Below are 22,779 nucleotides of genomic sequence, written 5' to 3'. Positions count from 1 at the left end.
GAACTCTAGACTACAGCTTCATTTTCAGAGTCTGCACTCTTGACTACTGTCTCTTTGAAGTTTTGAAGTCAACAGATTAGTATTTCTAGGTGACAGTTGGTCCTCAGGGCATTTGCAGAAGGGGAAACATGAAAGCTGGTTGTTGCTCTGGTCTCTGCCTCATAATTATGTGATTCTTATGATCTCCCTATGCCTTAGTTTAGTTATCTGTAAAAGTAAAAAACTGTGGATTGAATGATGCCAAAAGCCTTTGTTCTCTAAATAACAGTGATTGAGCCAATCAGTTATTTCCACTACTGTGAGGAAGACAGTGTATTGAAAATAAATTACCAAAGAACTGAGAGCTAAAATAGGTAGTGTAGGTCTATAGATGTTTCACCTTCATATCTCTAGTGTTCGCAAAATTTATAATCTTATCCTATACTCTCTGATGAAGGAATTGAACTTAAGGCTTAAAACCTTAAAACCAGCTATGAAAATGAATTGACTCTCTATTGATACAATTAATTTGGCATATGTAGATTATTCATTGCCTATCCAGTGGCTAGCATATAATAGGCATTTAGTAAATTTTTTCCTCCATAGTTTTTATTTTTCCTGTGATTCCACTTTTACTTTTTCTGTTAGCTTTTGTAGTTATATCACCTTTTTTCTGTCTCCAAGAACATGCATCAAAAAAGGAGAACTAATAAGTTCTAGCTAATTTGGTACATGTTCCCATTATATAATCACCATGGTACCAGGCTCTTAATTGAAAGCAAACAAAGTTATAGGAGGAACAACTTATTCTTTGCTCTCTTACTGAAGGTTTACTGTTAGGGAAGCACTGCCTACTTTGTCTTATTTTAATCTTTCTTCATTATATACTATTTTCCAAACAGTTTCACTGGAAAAGTAAATGTGGTGGGACTTTCTTTGAGGGGAACAGCAAGTATTTTAGTAAATGTTAAAAAACTTCATATTTTACTTTAAAGAAATATAGAGATATAGCCATGTCTAAAAATTGAATATTAAATGATGTCAAGGCATAAAAGAATGTTATATTCATGTCACATTTCTTTTTAAAATTTTATTTAATTACCATTGCTCTGGTGGTCAAACTTTTTTTAAGACTTTATTCAATTTTCAGAGAGGAGAGAGAGAGAGAGAGGGAAAGAAGGAGAGAGAGAAAAAGAGAGAGAAAAATAGAGAGAAAGAAGGGGGGAGGAGCAGGAAGCATCAACTTCCATATGTGCCTTGACCAGGCAAGCCCAGGGTTTCTTACCAGTGACCTCAGTGTTCAAGGTTGATGCTTTATCCCACTGCACCACCACAGGTCAGGCTGGTGGTCAAACTCTTAAATAAATTCTTGCTGTGAAATTAAAGATGGATGAAATTCAAATGTATTTTTTAATGTAAATTCACTTTTACTTATTAATAGTATTAAGTATTTAATTGAATGTAGAACATCTGACTTATGGCAAATATATGAACAGTTTTAGTAATGCAAATGTAAGAACTACCATAGTGTTGCATATTATTATCCAAATTATGTTCATCTAATGATTAAGAGTTAATAATAGTTAATAATGACAATCAGAAAATACACTCACAGCAGTTGGTAATCTGCCCACAGTGTTAAATTCTGAACAGTTTATGTGTGTGTTATTTTAGTTCTTCTCCCAGAATGTTTCAAAGCAGCTTTTGTTGTGAGAACTTAAAAGCCATAGGAAAGTATGGTTAGTGGGTTTTCTTTAATTTTGAAGACTATGGGTTTATAGTAACTCATTACTTGAATCCACCAGGAACTTTGGTTTTATATGCATAGTTCTTTATTTTATGTTATGTACGAGTCCTCAATATATGACTGCACAATGTTTGTCCTGAATTTGAATATTTAAAAAAATAAAGAATAAAATATGTACACCACATTAGCTTTCTAAAGATCTTTGCAAAAATTGCTACCATTTTAAAACAAACATTTTCTCCACTACTGTTTTGTGAATTGAATTTTTCATTAAGACCTTGATTTAAAAGACATAATTTAAAATTTTTAAGCATTTATTAACATTTATACAGTTGTACATGTAAACAAATTTTAGAAAGTGATCCTATAAGCAATCTATTTGCAAATTTAGACACAACACAAACATCTTTTAACAATGATATCTTAGACCTATAAAGGGTGTTGAGAAAATTGTCATGCTATATAACATTACGTTATAAAACTATGATCCTAGAAACTGAGATATAACAACATTACGTGGGTTTTTAAAATATAGCTCTTTTGGTGACTTCAATTTCAGAATTATTCTCAGGCATTGCTTTGTGGTAAGCAGTTGAACAGACATGAGCAGAGCATGAACTTTGGGTCAGGCACAGAAGATCATTAGGGTAGAAAGTGCTGGGTTGCTATCAACTGGAATACCTGGGAATACCAGGACCTTGTCCCCAGGGTAACCTTTTCTCCCTTAGCATATCTTGGTCATGAGGTTTAGACACCCTAACCTTTCGTATGGCTGCTCATAGGTTTCAGACTCTCCCCTGCCCTTTCCCCCCCTGACATGTGGCTAGCTGCCACGTTTAGATACCTTAGAGGGTAACAAACAAGGCGGCCTTAAGCTACGTGGCCTGAAGACTAGCCCTTAGTCCTCCAGGACAATGAGGTTCTGACCTGCATCAAATACATGTAGACCTCAGTTGTGTTTCATCTCCAGGCCTAGAAAAGCAGCAAAACCAGACAAGCAATGCCATGGCTGACCTCAGGGTTAGCTGTATTGGCTCATGGTCCCCTTCCCTGCTGCCAGTCAATCAGTAGAGCAACCTGAATGGACACCTGGGAAGCTGATGAATATTGTACTGAGATACTCCCCTGAGACCTCCAGGTGAATACCGTCAAGACAGAGGACCCCACTGTGCTTTCTCCAAGAAGCATACCTTGGCATTCCCTCCCACCTTCCCCCAGAGGTGTTTTCCTTCCCTCTCTCTTTCTCCTAAGCTCCCAGGGCCCTTCTCGTGCCTCTTTAACTTGTTTCCTGAGCCCAATTCTTCTACGGTTCACTTATATCTCTGTGACTTTCTAAATAAACTTTCTCTTATACTTTGAGTTCTGACTGAATTCTTTCTTAGCCAGAACTCAAGTAACAAGGTCCAATTGCCAGTAACATTCTGCTGCCATTTTGCCACCAACAGCTTTATCCCACTTAGGTTATAAAAAAAAAGGAACTGTGTCTATGGGTGTGTTCACACATCAGGTGTTTTTGTACATATTAGTATAAAATAAGGGTATTTTATTCCCTAGACAATAAGCAATACAAATCTGTTAAAGACTCAGTGCAGACAAGACAGACATGGGATTGTGAACTGATGGTCATTCTGACCAGGTAAGTCTAAGTAAGGAATGTCCAAGAAGTACCTCTGAATTTCCATACATGAAGAAAGAAAGGAATCTTGAATTAATTCCTTTTTTTTTTTTTTATAGAGAGAGTCAGAAAGAGGGATAGACAGGGACAGACAGACAGGAATGGAGAGATGAGAAGCATCAATCATTAGTTTTTCGTTGCACATTGCAACACCTTAATTGTTCATTGATTGCTTTCTCATACGTGCCTTGACCACGGGCCTTCAGCAGACTGAGTAACCCCTTGCTTGAGCCAGCAAGCTTGGGCTCAAGCTGGTGAGCTTTTTGCTCAAACCTGATGAGCCCTCATTCAAGCTGGTGACCTTAGGGTCTCGAACCTGGGTCCTCCGCATCCCAGTCCGATGCTCTATCTCCTGCGCCACTGCACGGTCAGGCTTGAATTAATTCTTAATTGATCTACATTTAATCTACACGTTTTAAAATATAACCAAGTAGTCAGTCATGCCCTCTACAAAGTATATACATAGTCAATTATAATAATAACAAATCATACTTGAAACTAAAATTTAGGTCTTGAGGATATTATGATTCTTAATCTTTCTGGAAAACATGGGCTAGTCATAACTATGTACCTAAAAACACATGAACCTTTGACACCTTTGAGTTTTTAAAAATACTTCATGGTATATACACCGATTAGGTTTAGATTTGACTATATTTAACAAGAAAAACAAGATAAAAATAGCTTAAATGTGGTAGAGGTTTATTTCTCCCTCACAGAAAGGAGGCCATAGGTGGTTATCTAGGGACCCTTTGGCAACATCGCAGGATTAGCATAGCTCATATTTTCTCCTTTGCCCTCATATGCTTGGAGTTTCCAAATTAAAGGATGAGATGATTATTAGAGTTCCAGCTGTTGTGTCAAAAATCTAGGCTGTGCTCGCCTCTCCCTTTTAAGGAGAATTTCCCATGGGCAGATTCATACATTTGCTTATTTGTCATTGTCTAGACCCAGTTACGTGAGACCAGACCCAGCTGTGGAGGTAAGACTGGGAGACTTTTAGCTGAGCATATTCTTGCAGATTTTGTTACTGGAGAAGAAGGGGAAATGGATAGTGGAAGACAATTAGGATGAAAAACAAGTTTCTAAAACACAGTTATGTTATGGGAATTGAAGGCTACATTTTGTATTACAGTGACACTATATTCACACAAGTATTCATATGCTTTAGTGCTCCCCTTCTAGTCAGCTTTACAAGATGCTAATTAAAAATAGGTGATGGCAGCCATCCAAACTTACCTGTGTATAAACGGAGTGTAGATGGTCAAGTGCAGGAAAGCCAGAAAAAAAACCCACAAAAAAAAAAACGTTGAATAAGTGTTCTGAGCATAGCCTCACAAACCAGAGGTTGTCTGAAAACACTGAGAAATGGACTCACAACTGACTTTAGGGATCCCTATCTGACAGAGAGTGAAGTTGAGTAGTATTGCAAAAAATAAAATTGGCAAACAGCAGCTCCCAATGAAAAAAGCATGCATACATGCATTTAAGGGTGAGGAGACCATTCTTCACACTTACGTACTGGGAGAGTGTACCCCATGAGCAGTGACACGTTTCAGTGAGCAAGTGGAGTTAATGCTGGAATAAAAACTTACTGGAAAATGAGACAAACTATAGCAAATTTATTTAATTATTCTTTCAACTTCACGTGAAAAATGATCTTTGTTTCCTTTGCAAAAGCACACATTGTACTAAAGAAGTCTGAAAATTAATACCTATTTCAACAGAGTCCATAAATACTCTGACATTTTTGTTTTGTTTCCTTTGCAATTTATAATGCATGATTAATATATTGTGTCTGAATAAGAATTTGATAAGTAGGGTTATTTACCCAGAATTTATGGTCACATTTCTTGGATGGTAGCACTGCTGATGGCAGTCAGACTGACATTTAGAAAGTACAGAATTCAAGTGGATTGCCATTATTTTATATAAAAATAGATGTGATTCCAACAGAAGAATTTTAGTCTATTAGAAAAGAATTTATATACTATTTTATTTTTTTATTACTTGCCTTATTTATTTCAATTTACTTAATTAGACAAATAAAATAGAACCACTTGACCAATAGTTACATACATATTTTGAGGAAAAAAACATGTTTCCTCAGCATATTGATGATCAGAAGGAAGTGTTATATGTGTATGTGTATTAAGCCAGCAACCATGGAGTCATGTCTATAATCCCACACTCAAGCCGGTGACCTCATGTTCTAGCTGGATGAGCCCACGCTCAAGCTGGTGACGTTGGAGTTTTGAACCTGGGTCCTCATCCCAGGCCAATGATGCTCTATCCACTGTCAGGCATTTATAAATATTTTAAATGTATAAGAAAATGAACTTTCAGCCCTGGTCGCTTGGCTCAGCGGTAAGCGTTGGACTGGAGCGCGGGGGACCCTGGTTTGATTCCCAGCCAGGGCACATAGGAGAAGCGCCCATTTGCTTTTCCACCCCCCCCTCCTTCCTCTCTGTCTCTCTCTTCCCCTCCCACAGCCAAGGCTCCATTGGAGCAAAAATGGCCCGGGCGCTGGGGGTGGCTCCTTGGCCTCTGCCCCAGAGTGGCTCTGGTCACGGCAGAGCGACGCCCCGGAGGGGCAGAGCATCGCCTCCTGGTGGGCAGAGCATCGCCCCCGGTGGGCGTGCTGGGTGGATCCCGGTCGGGCGCATGCAGGAGTCTGTCTGACTGTCTCTCCCCGTTTCCAGCTTCAGAAAAATACAAAAAAAAAAGAAAGAAAGAAAATGAACTTTCGTATCTGAATATATAAGTCTGATTTCACGATAAAGGTGTGAATGGGGAATTAGTTTTGGGTATCCTTAATATATAGATGACAGTTGAAGCTGTATATAGTTCAGCATCCCCTCCCCAAAAGTGATAAGAGATCTTTGGACTAATGTTTGTATGTAAGGAGAAAGAACCTGAGTAGAATCCAAGTGATGACCCAAAGATGTAGGAGTACCAGTTAGGAATAAATTCACAGAAAGTCATGGAGAAGAGTTGTAAGGCAGAGGGGAGTGATCGGTAGTGGTCAAAGATGCAGCAGAGAGGTTAATTAAAGCAGGAAGTTAAGAATGAGGAAAGCAGAAGGTAATTTGTCATCTTATCCTGAGTTGAAATGCTGGTAGTTGAAATTAGGCTCATTTTATTGAGTAAAGCAATGCAAAGTTGATAGACTCAATGACTATACACGACTCTCCAGGAAGTCTCCTGACAAGAGAAGGAAATGAGGCAGTAATTAGGCTTATTACTTATTCATCCGTGCTGTCTGATACAGAAGTCACCAGCTACATGTGCTTCTGGAGCACTTCAAATGTGTCTAGTCTGGATTGACTTGGGCTGTGAGTATAAAATCTACACTGGATTTTAGAGTTGTTATGAAAAAAATTGCATAGTTATCTCATTGAAATTTTTGAGCTGATTATCATACATGTTGAAATAATAATTTTGGTATATCAGATGAAATATATTATTAATATTAATTTAACCTAAATCTTTTTACTTTTTAATCTGGTTACTAAAAATTTTAAAGGTTGAATATGTGGCTTACATTTGTGGCCCATCTTACGTTCCATTGGACAGTCAATTCTGGACTCTAATTCCAAATTGCCGCCTACAGTTTTGACAGTATATATGAGGGAAAATCAGAAACCATTCTAAAAAACAATAATTTTCCTGCATTAACTTAGAGGTGTAATTTTTATGGTAGAAGGAACATGGGTCCTTGGTTCCAGATCTGCTATGAACTGTACAGACCCAGAAAAGTTCTTTAGTCTCTGTGAGCTTGATTCCCTCATATATAAAATGAGAATCATAATACTCACCGCCCAGGGTAATTGTGAGCATCAAATGTGAATGTAAAGGTTTTAAAGAGTCCACATCACATAATTTGCATTAAATAAATGTTAGTCATATTCTTTTCTTTCTGTGTGACCTATAACTCTGTTAAGAGACAGAATTGATCTGATATACTATAAGCCTCAAAATCACTGGAGGATGTAGGACAGGATAAGAGTAAAGGTATTGCTCCTCTGAAAAAGAAAAACAAAATTTTCCAAGATTAAAAAACAACTGTCAACTAAGCTTAGCTTTCTTTATGCTGTATACTTGAAACCAATACATAATAAAATTTCAAAAGATAAAAATGTTTGTTTCATGCTTCTCCATATGGTGAATCCTTAAGTGTTTAATAGCAAGAAAGAATGAAATAACTCTCTATATATTTTCATTTTAAAAAATGCAAAGTACAATACATATATTTTAAAACATAACTATAGCAATTAAAATAATGCTAACAAAAATAAAAAAACTAAATCAGCTTACTTTATTTAATACAGATCTTAAAATTTTGTCTACATGTATTGCTTTTCTTTCTTCTTTCATCCTACATATTATTGTACAATCTTTGCACAGTTTATATCACATATATTGAGATTATTGGGGGAAAATCCATTAGAATTAAATCAAGGAAATACATGAAATAGAAGAATACCTGCAAAATGGAAGTTATTACAAGAACGTTGTATGACTATATGTTATAAATATCTGACGTCATGACTTTGAATATATTTAAAGGTGAAAGAATGTAGAGAAAGGAACCAAGGGAGAGGGTAGGTCAGAATAAAGTAACTTTAACTTAGGCTTTGTTTTATTCTTGATGAATATTTTATATTTTAATCAGGCTAAAGTTTAAAAAAGTATTCCATTAATTCTGAATTTATTAGTATATGGGCAATTTTCCTACATAATTGTAGCTAATTTTATTCTTACAGTGCTATTGCTACTATTTTCTGATTTTTTTTTTTTTCTGAAGCTGGAAACGGGGATAGACAGTCAGACAGACTCCCGCATCCGCCCGACTGGGATCCACCCGGCACGCCCACCAGGGGCGACGCTCTGCCCACCAGGGGGCGATGCTCTGCCCCTCCGGGGCATCGCTCTGTTGAGACCAGAGCCACTCTAGCGCCTGGGGCAGAGGCCAAGGAGCCATCCCCAGCGCCCGGGCCATCTTTGCTCCAATGGAGCCTTGGCTGTGGGAGGGGAAGAGAGAGACAGAGAGGAAGGAGAGGGGGAGGGGTGGAGAAGCAGATGGGCGCTTCTCCTGTGTGCCCTGGCCGGGAATCGAACCCGGGACTTCTGCACGCCAGGCCGACGCTCTAGCACTGAGCCAACCGGCCAGGGCTATTTTCTGATTTTAATGTAATCCTTATTTTCTTAAGAAATGCTTATTACTTTATGCCTGGCTCTCTTAGTAAGTCAGAGAGTAAGCTATATAAACTTAGTAAATATTCAACAGAAATAAGGTTAGGTAAAATAATTCAAATTGTTCTTATTTATTTAACTTCTTTAAGTCATGTTTTTTGTATTATGATTTCTAAAGTATGTTTTTAAATTATTTTATGCAGTCAGTGTTTTAGTGTTCAACTGTCTCAATAGATGTTTCTGGTCTTTTATTTTATTGTGGGAAAGAATACATTTCTGCTAGTCAAAGTGGAATTTAAGCTTATAACACCAGCAGGCAATTTCTTGTACAAATTACTATTTGGGCCACGAATGTGGAGGAAGGGCCACGAATATGCTTATTGCACTATAGAACTAGTTTATGCTTCTATAGCCAAGATTGTACCAGAGGCCACCATGCTGGGAAAGAGTCCAAGAGAAGATACACACCTTCTGTTTGAGTGACTTGTCTGTTCACTGAGAACACATACTGGTGTTCAGAGAGAAGAGCTGAATCTACTTTGTAAGAACAGTGTGAAAGTTTAGCTACATGGGTTGGCAACTTCAATGTCCCTGTGACAGTTTATACATGAAATATAGCGTTTTGTCCACTTCATATTAAAAACATTTTAACATATTTTGCAAACCTAAACAATTAGCTTTTATACATAAATACATTAACATACTTTCATTTAAAAAATTTTACGCATAAACATATTCCAACCTCAACTACCCAAATATAGCATGCATTATCTTTTTTTAATGAAATTACTGGAATGGCATTGGTCAAAAAATTATCTAGGTTGCTGGCATACAATTATATAATACACCATATGAATATTGTCTTGTGTGTTCACCACCCAGCCAAGCCTCCTCCATCATCATTTATCCCCCTCTACCCTCTTTTACCTCCCCCCCACCTTCTTCCACTTTGTTATCACCATACTGTTGTCTGTCTATGAAGTTGTTTTGTGTGTGTGTGTGTGTGTGTGTGTGAGGGTTCTACTTAATCCCTTCACCTTTTTCACCCAGACCTCAAACCCTCTCCCCTCTGACACCTGTCAGTCTGTTCTATGCATCTACAATATAACGTTGTTTCTACTTGGTTTGTTAGTTGATTTTTGTTCATTAGATTCTACATATAAGTGAAATATGGTATTTATCTTCGTCTGACTAGCTCATTTCACTTAGCCTAATACTCTCCAGGTCGATCCATACTGTTGCATAGGATAGATTTCCTTCATTTTTATAGCCAAGTGGTATTCCACTGTGTAAATGTATTACAGCTTTTTTATCCACCCATCTACTTATGGGCATTCTGGCTGCTTCTAAATCTTGGAATGAACATAGAGGTGCATATATTCTTTCAAATTAGTGTTGTGGGTTTTTTCCAGATATATTCTCAGAAGTAGAATCTCTGGGTCATAAAACAGGTCCATTTTAATTTTTTGAGGAAACTCCATACTGTTTTCCATAGTGGCTATACAAATCTGCATTCCCACCAACAGTGCAGAAGGGTTCATCCTTGCCAGCCATTCATTAATTTATTGATGATAGCCGTTCTGGTAGGTGTGAGGTGATATCTCATTGTGGTTTTAATCTGGTGATTAGTGATATTCAGCATCTTTTCATATGTCTATTGGCCATCTGTATGTCTTTGGTGAATTGGGTTTGTTTTCTTGGTGTTGAGTTTTATAAGTTCTTTATAAATGTTAAAAATTAATTCTTTATCAGATGTATCATTGGTAAATATGTTGTCCAATTCAGTGGTTTGTCTTTTCATTTTGTTGACAGTTTCCTTTACTGTGCAAAAACTTTTTAGTTTTAATGGAGTTCCATTTTTAAAATTTTTCTTATGTTTCCTTTGCCCAGAGATATATCAGAAAAAATAATCCTATGAGAAATGTTCGAGATTTTACTATGTTTTATTAAGATATTTATGTTTTTATGTCTTATATTTAAATCTTTAATCCATTTTGAGTTTATTCTTTATATAGTGCAAGAGGCAGTCTAATTTCATTTTTTGCATGTATTATTTTTTGAGTAGACTATTTTTACTTCATTGTATGTTTTTCCTCCTTTGACAAATATTAACTGACCATAAAGATGTGAGTTTATTTCTGTGTTCTCTATTCTGTTCCATTTATTGATATGTCTCTTTCTATGCCAGTATCATGCTGTTTCAATTACTATGGCCTTGCAGTATAGTTTGATATCAAGTAGAGTGATTCCTGCAACTTTGTTCTTCCTCAAGATTTCTGTGACTGTTTGGTGTCTTTTGTGGTTTCATATATATTTTTGGAATATTTGTTCACTTGTACTAATTCTGTGAAATATGCCATTGTTAGGGTCATAGAAATTGTGTTAAATCATATATAGTTTGCTTTGGGTAGTACAGACATTTTAATGATGTTAATTTTTTCTATCTCTGAATATAATAGTATATGCTTCAACTTATTTTTATCTACTTCAGTTATTTCAGTGTCTTATCTTTATTCAAGTACAGGTCTTTTACATTCTTGGTTAAATTTATTACTAAGTATTTTTTTTGTTGTTGTAACTGTGAGATTCTTTTCTTAGTTTCCCTTTCTGATAGTTCATTATTGGTATATAAAAATGCAACTGATTTCTGATATTTATTTAGTATCATGCTGCTTTATTGAATTCATGTATCAGTTTCACTAGTGTTTTGGTGAAATATTTAAGGTTCTCTCTATATATAATATCATGTCGTCTGCAAATAATAACATTTCTATTTCTTCCTTTACAATTTGGATGCCTTTTTTTCTTTTTATTGTCTGATTGCTGCAACTAGGACTTCTAGTACTATATTGATTCAGTGATGGAAGCGGACATCCCAGTCTTATTCATGATTTTAGTAAAAATACTTTTAGATTTTGCACATTGAGTATGATGTTGGCTGTTTGTTTGTCATATGTGACCTTTATTATATTGAGGTATATTCCCTCTAGTCACATTTTGCTGAGAGATTTTATTATAAATGGGTCTTGGGTTTTATCAAATGCTTTTTCTGAATTTATTGTTATGATTATATGGTTTTTACCTTTCACATTGTTAATGTGGTGCATCAAGTTTATTGATTTGTTGATATTGTTCCAACCTTGCATTCCTGAAATAAATTTCACTTCATCATGGTGTATGATCTTTTAAAAGTATTTCTGGATCCAGTTTGCTAATATTTTGTTGAAGATTTCAGTATCTGTATTAATCAGGGATATTGGCCTATAATTTTTTGTGTCCTGTCTTTTTCTGGTTTGGGAATTAGGATATGTTCTCCCATAAAATGAGCTCAGTAGTCTTTCCTCCTCATGAATTTTTTGGAATAGATTGAGAAGGATAGATGTTAGTTCTTTTTTGAATGTTTGGTAAAATTTATCTGTGAAGCCATTGGTTCCAGCATTTTTGTTTTGGGGTGTTTTTTGCTTATTGCTTCCATTTCTTTAGTTATAATTGGACTACTCACATTTTTTTGTCCTTCCTGATTCAATTTTGGAAGATTTTATGCTTTTATGAATTTATCTATTTTGTCCAGATTGTACAATTTTGAGCATATGGTTGTTTGCAATATTTTCTTACATTCCTTTGGTGTTGTTACTTCTCTTTCATTTCTGATTTTATTTATTTGGGTCTTCTTTCTTTTTTCCTGATGAGTTTGGTTAAAGTTTTATCAATTTTGTTTATCTTTTCAAAGGGCCAGCTCTTGGTTCCATTAATCTTTTGTATTGGTTTTTACAATGTATTAAATTTATTTCTGTTCTGATCTTTATTATTTTCTTTCTTCTACTCACTTTGGGCTTTGTTTGTTCTTTTACAGATTATTTTAAGTTTATAGTTAGGTTCTTTATTTGAGATTATATAAATAAATATACCTGTAATGCTATGAATTTCCTACTTAGGACACTTTCATTGTGGCCCATAGATTTTGGGATAGTTGTGTTCTCATTTTCATTTGTTTCAAGGTATCTTTTGATTTCTTTCTTGATCTCATTGTTATCCCATTTATTGTTTAGTAACATGTTATTTAGCCTCTATGTTTTATTTATTTTTTAGTTTTTTTTCTTATGATTGATTTCTAGTTTTGTATCATTATGGTCAGAGAAGATACTTGATATGATTTCAATCTTCTTAAATTTATTGAGACTTGTTCTGTGTCTTAATATGTGGTCTATCCTAGAAAATGTTCCATGTGTACTTGAAACAAATATGGATGCTGCTGCTTTGGGATGAAATAGTCTGCAGATGTGAGTTAATTCCATATTATCTAGTGTGTCATTTAAGGCCACCATTTCCTTGTTGATTTTCTCTGTCTGGAAGATCTATCCATTGATGTCAATAAGGTGTTAAAATCCCCTACAATTACTGTATTACTGTCATCTCTCTCTTTATGTTCATCAAGATTTGCTTTACATAGTTAGGTGTTCCTTTGTTGGGTGAGTAAATGTTTACCAGGGTTATATCTTCTTGTTGGATTGCTCCTTTTATCATTATGTGCTATCCTTCTTTGTCTCTTACTATATATCCTTTGTTTTCAAGTCTGTATTGTCTGATATAAGTATTGCTACACCAGCATTTTGTTGTTGTTGTTTGTTTGCATGAAATATCATTTTCTATTCCTTTGGTTTTAGTCTGTTTGTATCTTTTATTCTGAGGTGGGTCTCTTGTAGACAGCATATATATGGGTCTTATTTTCTTATCCATGCAGCTGCCCTATATCTTTTGATTAAGCATTTAAGCCATTTCTATTTAAAGTAAATGTAAGTGATTATTGATAGGTACATATTTATTGCCAATTTATTCTTTTAAATATGTTCCTCTGTTTTGCTACTGCTGCTGCTGCTTTTTTCCCCCCTCTTCCTCCTCCTCACACTTCATCTTCTTTCTTCTTTTTTTTTTTCTTCAAGTAAGCCTTTTAAGATTTCTTGCAATACTGATTTGGTGGCAATGAACTACTTAAGTTTTTTTCCTGTCTGGAAAGCTCTTTATTTATCTTTCAGTTTTAAAATATAGCCTCACTGGGTAATGTAGTCTCAATTGCAGGTTTTTTCTTTTTATCACTTCAAATATTCTATGCCACTCCTTTCTGGCTTAAAATATTCTACTGAAGAATTAGCTATAAGTCTTATGGGGCCTTTCTTTTAGGTAACTAACTGTTTTTCTCTTGCTGCTGTTAAGATTCTCTCTTTGTTTTAACCCCTGCCATTTTAATTATGGTGTGTCTTAGTGTGGGCCTCTTTGGGTTCATCTTGTTTGGGACTCTCTGCACTTCCTGAACATAGATGTCATTTTGCTTTATCAGGTTAAGGAAGTTTTTAGTCATTATTTCTTCAGATAGGTTCTCGATCTCTTGCCCTCCCTCCTCTTCTTCTGGCACCCCTATTATTTGGATGCTGTTAAGCTTTATATTATCCTAAGGTCCCTTAAACTATTGTCATATTTTTCAATTATTTCTGCTCTAATTGTGTGTTTTCTGATACCTTGTCTTCCAAATTGCCAATTTGATCTAGTGCTTCATCCAACCTATTGCTTATTCTTTCTTATACTATTCATTTCAGATACTGTATTCTCATTTCTGAATGGTTGTTTTTAATGGTTTCTATGTCCTATTTCATGTTATTGTCATTCCCACTAAATTTCTTGTAGTTCTCACTAAGTTTCTTGAGCATTCTTATAAGCAATCCTCAGTTTGTGGCTACCTCTGCTGGGCCTGGGTGTGTGTATGAAGTAACAAAATGCACACCAAGGCTGGCTTTTACTAGCACAGTACCAGAGTCAGGTCAGTGAAAGTCTCAGTTCACTCCCAAATCTGCCTCTGTCTGTCTCTACATGCTGGCTGCCTGATAGGCTCAGTCACTGAAAGAACCTCTGGATGTTCTCAAGTTGCATGAGGCAGGTTCAAAGTAAGTCACCGGGTAAGAGTGAATGATGTTCACCAGATCAATACAGATTCAAGCTTTGTGCTTTGTCTGAGATGACTCAGCAAATGTCCCCTTGTATGTCATGACTAGCTACTACCTGCTGGGTGTGTGCACACTATTGTGGTGTGGTGGGTTGTCAAGGAGTCACCAGGGTGAGGCCAGTCGGGATTTTAAGGCCTAAACAGGCCAAGATTTGGCCATGTGCTGGAAGAGCTCTGCAATAGTCAGGCATGTGAGAAAAAATTGTCCCCCATCCTAGTGCCACACAACTGTCTGTTCTGGATTATTCCTAGAGCTCAGCAGGGCAAGCCTCCAAGAGTTGGGAGGATAGGGCTGCCAGGAGCCCAGAGTGGGGTTAGCGGGTTTACTGTGAGGTCCCGGGAGGCACCAGTCAGGTTCATGGGATAGTTGTCAGAATGCACCTTGCCCCAAAACCACACAATTCAGTTTCTGATACCATCTGCTTCTTCCCAGGCTTCTACCCCTTGGTCCAGACAGCTGACTCCTTAGCAGGACACAAGCTTCACAGGGTGGGGCAACAGGGACTCCAGAATGTGGTGCTATTGCTATTCTCCAGACTGATGCACATGAAGGGGAGTACTCTACTCTAGGACAATGGCATTTGAAGTACAGGAGAGTGATTCAACACAGGGATCCTGGCAGCTGTCCCTTCAGCTTTCTCTCTTAGCCACAAATCCCAGTCTCTTCTCACATGTCTCTAGTCTGCTCTTCCCAACCATTGCCAGAGCCAAGGGTGAGTGACTAGGAATGAGATTTTGTTTGTTGGCCCATTAGGAGGGTGCCTGTGTCTCTAGCGAACTTCTGTCTCTTCTTGGCAAACAGAATTCTTACTGACTTTCACAGCCAGATGTTACATGGTCATCACTTCCCAGCTCTGATAGTCTGGGCTGGGGAACTTGATTTGAGGTTGATACCTCATGCTTCTCAGGGGAAACATTTGTAGCTGAGATAACTCTCTGGAATCTGAGGTGCCACTCAGCCATTGGAGTATAGCCCTTTTCGCATCTCCACCCTTTCTGCCAGTCTCAATGTGGCTCTTCTGTAAATCCTTGCTTATAAGACTTGACTTCTCTTCAACTAGACTTTAGTTGGCTATTCAGGTTGCTTGCTCTATATTTTAGTTATAATTTTAATTTGGTCCTGGAAGGAAGTGAGAGTAACATCCACCTACTGCATCACCTTCTTGGATCCAGTATAGTATGTGTTATTTTAGAACAAAGTGCTTAGTCATAGTTTTCTGTAGTAATGTAAGATCTAACTCAAAAATTTCTATCGGGGTTGAAGAAATTTTAGAGCAAGATGGGAATATTCAGAAATTGTTTCAGGTAAATATTTACCCAGATATTAATGAACCAATGACTTAATTCCTTAATAGAATCTTAACAGGAAACTTTGGCTTTCAAAGCTCTAATAATGTATTTCCACTCTAAGGCATATTCTCTTAACCAAATAGCTATGTGTAGTTAAGAATCTCAGATTACAACTATTTAAACTCTCATCCAAACTTCCTTATCCCCAGGGTTCATATTATTTATTTTGCTGATAATTAATGTTAAAAAACAAAACAAAACAATTGCACTGCCTTTTTCTTAAATGACGATGACTATAGAAGAAAACCTTTTCGCCACAGGTGATGCCATGTAGGGAGAAGGGAAACTGGAGTTGCCTAAACATTAATTTCTCCACAGCCTAACACAATTTATATTCCGAGGGACAGCTTTTGGTGAAGCCTATTACCAGACCATGCTCTTTACTTAGATTCCTTAGTATTACTAATTCTGGAAATAATTTCTACATCCAGTTATCAATTCAGGACTTTAATTGTTCTGATTTTCCTTAAAATGGATCTTAAAGCTGTATGCTTTTGGACCCACTAGTTATAATTGCTATTTTGAGGTCAAGAGCTCATAAAACATTTGTTCAAGAATTGCTTTGTGTAAAGCCCTCCATTGTACCACACTTCAGCCTAACTTCTCAGTTACTTTCCATTTTTTCCTAAGGCAGGTTGAAAGTTTCTTAACACTCCAACTGCTCCTTATAAGTCTTTATATTTTGGGGTACCTTTATAAGGAATTTTCAGAATAAATCTCTCCTGGCAGCCACAATATTCAAGCATAGAGCTGTAAGCTCAAAATCTCTCTCATAAATTAACCATATTCAAAGACTTGCATATAGATTAAATTCTTGTAACAGCTTTGGAAACTTTATACCATCTCAGGGAAGGTATGCAACTAAATGCTTAGAATATCCCTGAAGTGTCATGGTTCATTGTTTACATTCACATATCATATTAACATTTTCTTTGCCCAGCTCTGGCTGGTTGGGTCAGTGGTAGAGCATTAGCTCGGCATGTAGAAGTAGCATTCCTGGTCAGGGCACACAGGAGAAGCATTCATCTGCTTCTCCACCACTCTCCCTTCTCTCTCTCCCTCTCTCTGTTTCTCTCTCCCTCTCCCGCAGCCATGCTCATTTGAGCAAGTTAGCCCCATGTGCTGAGGATGGCATCATGCCCTCACCTCTGGTGCTAATATAGCTCAGTTGCTGAGCAACCGAGCAATAGCCCCAGATGAGCAGAGCATCACCCTCTAGTGGGCTTGCTGGGTGGATCCCAGTCCGGGTCCATGCAAGAGTCTGTCTCTCTGTCTCTCTGCCTCTCTGCCTCTCATTTAATAATAAAAATAAAAATAAATAAATTATTTGTCGATTACCTAAGGCCGTCACATAAATTTATGTGAAAAGGAAAAAAAATAATCCTGTCTTATGAAATGGTAAATTCAATACAGAAAAATTCAAGCTGACACATTTAAGGACAAGTGTCCATACATGTACATATTACAGAAAGAAATTTTAAAGTAAAAATATATCCTATGGTTTCATAAAAATGAAGAAAGCCACAGATTATAGGAACACACATTTCTGAAGTGTTTCATATGACTCATCAAAGTGGTATTAGATCTATTTGAAAATGATTATCTTATTTTAGGGTGAAAACCAAAATATATAAAATAGTTAAAAATAAAAATGAGATGATAAACAGTTACATGATCAAATCAGTTATAAGATCAAATAGTAGTTTATCTGAAGGAAATAATGTAAATAAAAGTTGTGACAGAACAAGGCAGTACTCCATCAATATTCTTTCATTCAATTCTTCATTAGTCAAATTCTACTTCAGGTGTTATAGCCACTATTATTTATTCCACTTCAAAGACAATGCAGTTAGAAAACTAGATATAATTTGGAAAAGACTATATTTCTTAACCTTAGTATTTATTTTGAAAAATAAAAGATAGGGGGAGATATTTTATTGAAATGACTGAGCTCATTCTCTGAAAACTGTGTGTGTGTGTGTGTATGTGTGTATGTACATAATTTCCTGTAAATACTTAAATACTGTTATTTCAAAAAATCTTTTTTACATGCTGACATCAGTCCCTAAATATTCTTTGAGAACTGACAGCTCTCAACCAATGAGCCAAAAAAAAAAAAAAAAAAAAAAATGGTAAGGCAGGATAATGTAATCTCTCTCATTCAGTATTTTATGTCTGCATTTTCTCTATTGACCTTCTCTCATCTATGTTTTCTTTCAGCGATCTGCATCATCTACTTCATAGTGATGGGGGAGGAGTTTTTAAGTACACTGTGGAGTTAAGGATCACTTTCTGGTTAAGGCCTGATTATTCAGTGGACATCTCTATTACCTAGACACATAAGGACCTTGACCTTTCCTGGTGACATCATTAAACACTCCTTCACCACATGGCTCAGATGTACAGAGGAAGGTGATGATTTAATGAATTTCTCTTCAATGTCAGAGGTATCTGGGATTTGGACATTGTGTCAGAGCTCATATTGACTCTTAGGTGTTCTCTCTTACCCTGAGATGATAGCCATTGGGCTTGAGAAGCTGAGAAGAGAATCAGTCCTGGTGCTTTTTCATGATATCTTCCTAGCTTGACACTCATCACCCAGTAGCAGTATGTGGGCAGTTTAAATCTAGGGATGTGTGTGTGTCTGTGTGTGTGTATGTGCATGTGTGTGTGACAGAGACAGACAGTGAGACAGATAGGGACAGAAAGACAGGAAGAGAGAAAGATGAGAAGCATCAATTCTTCATTGCAGCTCCCTAGTTTCCTTAGTTGTTCATTGATTGCCTTCTCATATGTGCCTTGACCAAAGGGCTATAGCAGAGTGAGTGACACTTTGCTCAAGCCAGTGACCTTAAGCTTCAAGCCAGCGAGCGACCTTTGCATTCAAGGCAATGACCATGGGATCATGTTTATGATCCCACACTCAAACCAGTGACCTCATGCTCAAACTAGATGAACCCACGCTCAAGCCAGCGACCTCGGGGTTTCGAACCTGGGTCTCGAACCTCTGCATCACAGTCTAATAGTCTATCCATTGTGCCACTGCCTGGTCAGGCAAATCTAGAGATTTCTTGTTAGCCTTAGAAAACCAGAGAGGAAGAGCTGGGATCAAATTAAATCATGGAAGTTTTCACCTATATATGCCATCACTGTCCAGAATTTAGAACACTAGAATGAAGTATAAATAATAAAATGGTATTTACTAATGAAGCTTTTCCAGGAAAAACAGATAAGTTATGAACTATCTTTCCTAGCAGTTTTAGTCCAGTGGAGTTCCTCTCCCCCTAATAAAGTACCTGAGGAGTAAGACTGTAACACAAGTAACAATGTTCACAAACTCCATGATCATCAGTGTAAAACTGACACTCTCCCCCACTCTTCCAGCTTCCAGTTTGTATATGTTTTGGTAATTTGGATGTTTAATAACTTAAGGAATTTAAAATAAAACCCCACAGATAACAGCTATACCCTCTAGAATACCACTCATACACACATACACACTCATTCATTCACACACACACACACACACACACACACACACACACATGAAAATCAGTGCTTCAGATATGCACCTTCCAATTAGTTATTATTAAAGATCTTATGCTCTAAGGGGGGGGGGAGGGAAAGAGATGAGAAGCATCAACTTGTAATTATTCATTGATTGTTTCTCATACATGCCTTGATTGGAGGGCTTCAGCTGAGACAGTGACCCTTGCTCAAGCCAGTGACCTTGGGATCATGTTGATGATCCCATACTCAAGCTGGTGACCCTGCTCTCAGGCTGATGTGCTTGTGCTCAAGCAGGATGAGTCCACGCTCAAGCCAACCACCTCAGGGTTTCGAATCTGGGACCTAGCATTCCAGGTTGATGATCTATCAATTGCACTACCACCAGTCAGGCTATGCTCTACAATTTTATCAGCATGAAAACTGATAATGGTAGTGGAGAGCATAGATGGAGATTCTGTGCCTCTTCCAGCTTCATTTACCAAGAAGGCTAATGTTCATGCTCTATTTTGTTGGTAATATATATGATATACACACACATATATGAACCATGTGTTTCAGAGATATTTTAGATGAAAGGCAAAACAAGCTGAACTGAATGTTATTACCAATTATATTAGTCTTTAGGCAGCATAAGTTCTTGTCTCTAGGCTATTAATTTATGATATGACAGATTAGCCTGTAGTTACTCAGATTAAGTATTTTTAGGAAGATTAAGTTATATTGGAAACTTTGACAAGAGTTCAGTTAAAGCTTTTTTACCCATCTAAATCATCTGACCACAAAATCAACAAACCAATTTGAGCAAAGCACACTTTAAATTCTTCTAACCTAATTGCTAAACTGAGCTTTAAGTTTAACATTTTTATTTACCAAAAATCACCATTAGAAGTAGGTTTTATAGGTAAATGTTATGAAATGGTCTTAGAATGAAAGAAAACAATTTGGCACAGATTATTTTCTATAAAGCTTCAAATGAACTAAATCATAAGAGATCACTGTATTAATCTGCTATGTTTATTACTATTAAAATGTTTAAAAAATATTTTGATATTATAAAATATATCTTCTAGAGAAAGTTACTTAAAGGAAATAATCAAAAGTTCTTGATATTTAGACCTGCAGAATTTGAAATATTAAACAACAGTTAAGCAGATAATTATACGTGGCTCTCATGAATTGTGTTTTCTGTGTGACTTTTTCAAACTTTACTAATTTAAGGGTTTAATGGACTCTGAAGAAATATTAGAAATTTACTTTTATAAGTTTATTAATATTCAAACAATATAACTTGTGTGTAATTAAAATGTTGTTAGTTAATGCCAGCCAGTGCATCTCCATTATCTTTATCAAATCTGTACTATAACAAAGGTAACCCTATTTTGCCAGGAAAATTAATGTGTCATACTATAGCTACAATGCAGTATTTGATATTGGGTATTAAAAAGTAAGGTGAAATAGATGAAAGAATTAAGGACATAAAAACTCATAGACACAGACAATAGTATGGTGGTTACCAAAGGGAAAAAGTAGGGGGTAGGCGGAAGAGGGTTAGAAGAGGGGATGAATGGTGACAGAAGACGTGACTTCGGGTGGTGAACCTACAGTGCCGAGTACAGATGATGCATTAAAGAATTATATACTTGAAACCTATATGATTTTATAAACCAATGTCATCTCAATATATTCAATGCAACTTAAAAAAATAGCATGACCCTGTTTTTATCATACATTTGTGCTGCTGTCATAGTCAAGCACTGCTTCTCTGAAAGAGTTCCTAACCCTCTAGTCCAGTCCTCTGCTACTGGCCACAGTTCTATTTCCAAAATCCCTGTCTGGTTGTCTTTGTTCTTGGACTACTAATATGTAATGGCTTCTCAATGCTTACAAGATAAATTTTACATTCTTTAGCATCTCCTATAAAAAGCTCAGCTAAGAAGAAATGTTTAAGGAAGATTATTGAAGGCTTGTGTTATCTATCAAATTTAATGTACTTAAAGCTCTACCCTTGACTCCAATCAGATCCCTAGAAGGCTCCTTAAGACCACTAGCTTATCCCTTCCTGGGATTGGGGAGGGTTCACTATAAAGTTAAGCCCTTAGTTTGTGCAGAAAGGAACAATGAGGGAGAGAGAGATCAAACTTGTCAATTTCTCCTATAAAAATGTAATATGGGAATTTTCATTTTTATTTAATGCAGAAGATACTCTCTTGGCCCCCCAAAAATGATATTCTAAGAAAATCAGCTTCCTCCCTCTTACCTATTTTTTCTGTCCTGGCTCAAAAAAGGTTAAAATTAAGCTCAGTCACTGGAGACATGCTGCTTCGTAAGATTACCATATTTTACGATCCCCTATCTTGTTCCTCCACCCCTTTGTTTTAACCAACCGATTTTAACCCAGTTAATTAGACAACCATCTTTGATGGGTTCTAAGCCATTTCATGTCCTTTCAAGAAAGGAATGGTTTGGTCAATAAATATCTTTCTTTATGTGACTTATGGACTCTTCAAAATCAATTTCCAATTTAACTTTCCAGGGTTGTCCCCTAACATGAGCAACTCACACCAAAGGTTTTTGTCACATTCCATATGTTCCCCTGCTTATCCATCTCTAGTTACAACATACTCTTTTTCTTAAGTATCATTCCTTCTTGTTCCTATGTCTCTGACGAGAAAATTCCTATTTACTTTTAAAGACAGATTAAATCTTCTTTTAAGTTCCTGGCCTGTGGTGGCGCAGTGGATAAAGCACCAACCTGGAATGCTGAGGTCACTAGTTCAAAACCCTGGGCTTGCCTGGCCAGGGCACATATAGGAATTGATACTTCCTGCTCCTCCCCCCTTCTCTCTTTCTCTCCTCTCTAAAAAATTAATAAAGACTTAAAAAATACTTTAATAAAAAAGTTTTCTTATAAGAGATTTGCCACCATCATCTAAAAGAATGCATCCTCTCTGCCAAGATCATATATATTTTGAGCACACATTTATTACTAAACCTATCACATTGCTTTACCATTACTTGTCTCTGCTTCATTTATTAGGATGGTAGTCCCATGAGGTTAGAGCCTGTATTAGTTTTATAGCACTACCAATAACAAAGTACCACAGATAGAATGGCTTATAAAACAGAAATTTATTTTTCTAACAGTACTGAAGGGTACAAGTTTCAGATTAAGGTGTCAGAAGGATTGATACTTCCTTAAGTCCCTGTTCTTGGTGTGCCTACAGCTCTTTCCCTTGTCTCTTCACATGATCTTCCTCTGTGTGTCTGTATCCAAATTTCCTCTTGTAAGGACGTTAATTTTATTGATTTAGGACCCACCCTAATAAC

At 36.6% G+C, this 22,779-nt stretch overlaps 1 protein-coding gene across 2 annotated transcripts in view; it reads left to right on the top strand.

Annotated features, from left to right (window-relative positions):
- The window catches only part of MAGI2 (membrane associated guanylate kinase, WW and PDZ domain containing 2), a 1,711,587-nt gene that overhangs the window by 158,226 nt on the left and 1,530,582 nt on the right, over positions 1 to 22,779 (top strand). The window lies entirely within an intron of this gene.

Source organism: Saccopteryx leptura, chromosome 12 (genome assembly GCF_036850995.1).
Source record: "Saccopteryx leptura isolate mSacLep1 chromosome 12, mSacLep1_pri_phased_curated, whole genome shotgun sequence".
Lineage (NCBI taxonomy): Eukaryota > Metazoa > Chordata > Mammalia > Chiroptera > Emballonuridae > Saccopteryx > Saccopteryx leptura.
This window is presented reverse-complemented; position numbering and strand designations above follow the sequence as displayed.